General features: G+C 43.3%; 1 pseudogene; it reads left to right on the top strand.

Annotated features, from left to right (window-relative positions):
- Nucleotides 1–293: 293 nt before the first annotated feature.
- Nucleotides 294–766, top strand: LOC115858366 (large ribosomal subunit protein uL24-like; annotated as a pseudogene).
- The last annotated feature ends 5,365 nt before the right edge of the window (nucleotides 767–6,131 follow it).

The following is a 6,131-nucleotide window of genomic DNA, read 5'->3' as shown; positions in this document are numbered from 1 at the left end:
TGCTGATTTATTTCTCTCTCTGTGTCCCTCATTAGACAGGGCTTGGTTGAGGGCAGGAACAATGATCCTGCACAGAGTAGGTACTTAGCATGTGTTAGGTAAATGAGCAGGTCCTTCCGTGCGGCCTGGAGGGCTCAGGTGTTAGTCAGACTCATGGGTCCTTACACGTGTGTGTGTGTGTGTGTGTGTGTGTGTGTGTGTAAAACTGTCAGTAGGGTCCACTAAGCTGGAGTTGGGAGTGCAAGAGGCTTGTCGGAGACAGTGTCTGTATAAGATAAAAGAGGGGCTCTTCCCTTTTGCGACCATCGCTGAAGCGCTAGCGGCCGAAATGAAGTTCAATCCCTTTGTGACTTCTGACCGAAGCAAGAACCAGAAAAGGCATTTCAACGCGCCTTCCCACATTCGCAGAAAGATTATGTCTTCCCCTCTTTCTAAAGAGCTGAGACAGAAGTACAATGTCCGATCCATGCCCGTCTGAAAGGATGATGAAGTTCAGGTGGTAGGAGGGCACTACAAAGGGCAGCAAATTGGCAAAGTAGTCCAGGTTTACAGGAAGAAATATGTCATCTACACTGAACGAGTGCAGCGGAAGAAGGCTAATGGCACGACTGTCCACGTGGGCATTCACCCCAGCAAGGTGGTTATCACCAGACTAAAGCTGGATAAAGACCGCAAAAAGATCCTCAAACGTAAAGCCAAATCTCGCCAAGTAGGAAAGGAAAAGGGCAAATATAAGGAAGAAACAATTGAGAAGATGCAGGAATGAAGTAATCTTGCATACAACTTTCATTAAAAACTGTTAAAATGGAAAAGATAGAAGATAAAAGAGGGGAAGAAGCAGGACTGTGTAGGAAAACCCTGAGACCATGGTCTGAGAGAGTCTTGGATGACCCACTGGGAAGCTCTGGAACAAGATTGCCCATCAGAACAGGTCCACATTGGGCAAAACCCACCAGGCCCTAGTATCCTGCCATGCTTAGCTGTTGGCTAGGGGTTGCTGAAAAGGAGCATGACCTCGGCTCCTAAGCTGATCCTGAGGCAGCTGCTGAAGATGCTGATCTCTGGAGGCTGTCAGCCAGCAGGCCTCCGTGCAGCCAAGCAGCCACTTCGTTCCTGGAGGGAGGTCTCCCCATCTCTCCTCTGACCTCTCTCTCATCCTCTCCTCTGTGTATTGGGAGACAGAGAACTCCATTTCGCCAGGGCGCCCGGTGTCCCCAGTATTGGGCTGATATTATAAGTCAGTTAGCCAAGAGGAAGGGGCTGTGAATTGCCACTGTGGTCCAGCACCAGTAGGAAGTACCAAACCCCAGCCAGGGCAGGGACAGGTTTGGATGGCACTGGCTGGCCCCCGAAACCCCCGGGCTAGCTGACCTGGTTCGCCCTGGTCGTTTCAGTAACCTCACATGGCCAAGACCACGCATCTTACACAATTGAATTTTATGGCCCCACCTAGGATGCTATGAGGGGATTTTATTGAATCTTTATTTTCAATCATAAAAGTCAAATGTGGTCTTTGTAGACAATTTAGACAATGCAACCTATTCTAGGAAATAGAGTAAAAATCTGTCATGATATCACCTCCCAAAGACAATTATTAGCAATTTTGTGTTTTCTCTTCCAGTTACATACATAACAAAATATCCCCCCTTGCCCCATTTATCAAATGTCATGTACATTTCTCAAAGACAGACAATTCTTGTTCGTTCTTTAGCATAGCCTGAGACTGGACTGAGAAGTTCCCAGGCTAAAGTCAGATGACGGAGTGGCTTAGAGGAAGGAGGGTGGGCTGGGCAAGGTGGAGCTGTCACTTCCAAAGCTGTATTTTGCTTTGGGCACTCTTTGAGGGTAGAACTGAGGATCCTGGGACCTCATCATGAAAGGACTTCTTTCCTCTCTTTGTGTTGGGGTCAGGTTGGGCTTGTGGATGTTTACGGGTCTGGAAAAAAACATGGGGCTAAGGCAAACTCACGCTTTGGGTCCATGTGGGTGTATGACTGCCACCCATGCCACCATGCAGAATGGCAGACCAACTCATCTAGCTAACCTTTACTAAGTGCCTATGTGTGATAGAATATTCTTCTTGCCCTGAAGGAGTATAAAGTATAGTGAGGGAGATGGGAAAACTGACCTTTAAAATACATTCTGGGACTTACCTCGTGGTGCAGTGGTTAAGAATCCACCTGCCAATGCAGGGGACACGGGTTCCAGCCCTGGTCCGGGAAGATCTCACATGCTGCGGAGCAACTAAGCCCGTGCATCACAACTACTGAGCCCGCATGCCTAGAGCCCGTGCTCCACAACAAGAGAAGCCATCGCAACGAGAAGCCCATGCACCACAACGAACAGTAGCCCCTGCTCACCTGAATGAAGACCCAACGCAGCCATAAATAAATAAATAAGCTTATTTAAAAAATAAGTAAATAAAATAAAATACATTCTGATATCTACTAAGTAGCAAGAGGTACATAATACAATGAGAGAATAAAGGAGGGAGTGTTTATCTGCAACATATGTGTCGGGTCTCCATGACTGCGTTGGCTCTCTAGAGAAAGGGGCAGTCAAGGGTGAGACAACACCATGTGTAAAACACAAGAGTGAGAGGTATGCTTGGGGAAGAGATTGATGCTTAGTGAGACTGAAAACTGGGCACGAAAGGGATGGGGCTTTGCATGATTAATTTCACTGAATTAAAAAAATAATGACTGAATCCTTATTAGGTGTTGGGCTGGGGATACAAATTAAATAAGATGGAATTTTAAGTCACAGTGTTATTGAGAATGAACCAGGAAACATTGATTGAGACCTAGCAGATTCAAGAATTCCAGGAGTTCTACTATGGCAGTTCTCAAAGTCTAACTCAAGCCAGATATACTTTTAGTAATACCAAATTCTTGGTCTTCCCGTCCAGGAGAAGTTACATCTGAAATATAAAAATTAACCAAATAATTTAGTTTATAATACCTTTTAAACAAACTCTTTCTAGAATGTGCAGTTTTAAAACATATCTAATGCACATATATTGTTATGGGCTGAATTGTGTCCCCACAGATTTATACATTTGGGGGAAGTTCTAACCCCAATACCCCAAAATGAGACTAGAATTGGAAATAAGGCCTTTAAAGAGGTGATTAAGTTAAAATAGGCTGTTAGAGTGGGCCTTAATCCGATCTGACTTTGTGCCCTTTTTAAATTTTTTTATTTATTTTATTTTTGGCTGTGTTGGGTCTTCGTTGCTGCATGCGGACTTTCTCTAGTTGTGGTGAGCGGGGGCTACTCTTCTTTATGGTGCGCAGGCTTCTCATTGTGGTGGCTTCTCTTGTTGCGGAGCACAGGCTCTAGGCACAGGCTTCAGTAGTTGTGGAACACAGCCTCGGTAGTTGTGGCCCATGGGCTCAGTAGTTGTAGCTCATGGGCTCTAGAGCGCAGGCTCAGTAGTTGTGGCGTGCAGGCTTAGTTGCTCCGCAGCGTGTGGGATCTTCCCAGAGCAGGGTTCGAACCCGTGTTCCCTGCATTGGCAGGTGGATTCTTAACCCGTGTGCCACCAGGGAACTCCCCTGTGTCCTTTTAATAAGAGGAAATTTAGATGCATAAAGAAACAACAGGGACATGAATACACAGAGGAAGGACCATGTGGGATTACAGCTAGAAGGCAGTCATCTGCAGGCCAATGAGAGAGGCCTCAGGAGAAACCAACCCTGCTGACACCTTGATCTTGGACTTCCAGCCTCCAGAACTATGAGAAAATAAATCTCTGTTAAGTCACTCAGTGTATGGCATTCTGTTCTGACAGCCCTCGAAAACTGATATACATGTGATCTGGCCAGATGTGTACATACATTTTAACACATACTTTTGTTGTTTTTGTGTTTAAAAGTCTATACTTCATCCTGTAGAAATCAGGAACCATGTAGAGTTTTTGAGCAGAGTAGTGACAAGATCAGATCTCTGTTCTAAAAAGAAAATTCTGATGTCAACCAGGAGGCCAGACTGGAAAGAACCTAGAAATCTAATGAGAGGCATTGACCTCAAGCGGAGGCTCATCCTCAGTCTAAAGTTTCAGAACTATCTGGAAAGTAATGCAGGGGTGCATTAGTGAGCTCATGATGGGAAATGTATTTTGCACAGTTATACCCATAGGGCTGAATTTAAACTTTTATCACCGGCTAGACTAGCCTGGGTGGCAAAGCATTCTGGGGGAAGTTGTCTTCACTTGTCTGTGAGATCCCTGAGTGTTGGACACCAGTCTCTTATAGAAAACTGGTGCATTTCTTTTTCAAATGTTTGCTCTTCTTTATTTGGTGACTTGTCAACTCAGATATCTGCTTGTTGTGCAGGAAAACTTACTTGCTTAGTGGGTAAAGAGATTTTACAAATCCAGCATGGAGGCAAAAGAATAATTTTGGACTTGAAATCAAGACCCCAGGGACACATACAGTGGAATGCTATTCAGACTTAAAAAGAAGGCAATCCTGCCTTATGCGACAACACAGATGAACCATGAGGAACTTATGCTAAGTGAAATAAGTCACTTGCAGAAAGACAAATACTATATGATTCTACTTATATGGGGGTATCTAAAATAGTCAAATTCATAGAATCAAAGAATGGAATGGTGGTTGCCGGGGGCTGGAAAGAGAGGGAAATGAGGAATTTAATCAACAGGTATTAAATTTATTTAAGCAAGATGAATAAGTTCTAAAAAATAAGTGCTATACAACCCCATGCCTACAGTCAGCAATAGTGTATTGTACACTTAGATCTCAGGTTAAATGTTCTTACCACAACAAAATTAAAAATTTTTAAGAAAATAGGGTTCAAACTCTGACTTGTTTAAAAGGCTGCTGAGGGGGACTTCCCTGGACGTCCAGTGGTTGAGACTCTGCACTTCTAATGCAGGGGGCGTGGGTTCGATTCCTGGTTGGGGAACTAAGATTCCACATGCTGCGTAGTATGGCCAAAATGAATAAATTAAATAAAAATAAAAAGCTGCTGATTTGCTTAGGGCTAAGGGCTTTCTCCTCCTCTGTGCCTTGATTTGCCCATCTGTAAAATGGAGAGATGAAGAAAACGAACAGTTATTCAGCCCTCTTATGTCTGAGACACTATATACACGTTATCCTATTCAGTACTCAGAATAAGTCTGTTAAATATTACTCCACATGTTTGGCAGATGAGAAAACCTTAGTTTGTCCAAGGAAGCAGGGTTTATACTCGAGTCTAAAGTTTCATGGCCCATGCTTTCTAAGGTTCCTTCCAAGGCCAAAATGCTGTAATTCATGTGTGTCTGAAACGTTTTGGCTGAATAAACACTCATGACTAATCAAGCTGCAAAGTAAAGACAATAGATTCTCCAGTGATTACTAAGTGGCTATGGAAGAACCACTCACCCTGCAGGGAAACACAATTTCTCACTGGAAGAGAATATAACAGATAAAATGTGGCCAACAATCAATTTTTGAGCAGCAGATGGCATTTTCTTGGGTTGAAATTGTAGGAGCCTGGAATTTGGCAAGTGCTCTAGGCATTATGAAGAATAAATGCTCTAATCTCCAATGGCTTTAGGAGTGAAACAGGCATGTTAGATCTAGGTAAAGGGGCATCTTTTGAAGTTGCTGCTAAAAGGATCTCCTCCTCCACTGACATGAAGCAAAGGAGAATAATCCAGGTCTCCCGATTCCAAAGCTAGTGTTCTTTCATTGTCCTCAAGTAGCTTTATACTCTGGTTGAGAAAACATGTACAACACATATCTGTTCAATTCTTCATTCACTGACTCAAAAGCACTTATTGGACAATTTCAATGTGTCAGCACAGAGTTGTACACAGAGATATAAAAGCAGAGTCTCTGTTACACTTGATTTTGTCCCTCCCAAATTCGTATGTTGAAGCTCTAACCCCAGCACGTTAGAATGTAACACAGTTTGGACATAGGATCTTTTTTTTTTACTTGGAGTATAGTTGATTTACAATGTTGTGTTAGTTTCAGGTGTACAGCAAAGTGAATCAGTTATACATATACCTATATCCACTCTTTTTTAGATTCTTTTCCCATAGAGGTCATTACAAAGTACTGAGTGGAGTTCCCTGTGCTGTACAGTAGGTCCTTATTAGTTATCCATTTTATGTATAGTAG

This window comes from Globicephala melas, chromosome 1 (genome assembly GCF_963455315.2).
Source record: "Globicephala melas chromosome 1, mGloMel1.2, whole genome shotgun sequence".
In the NCBI taxonomy this organism is placed as follows: Eukaryota; Metazoa; Chordata; class Mammalia; order Artiodactyla; family Delphinidae; genus Globicephala; species Globicephala melas.
The sequence above is the reverse complement of the archived record's forward strand: the minus strand, read 5'-3'. Positions and strand labels throughout refer to the sequence as shown.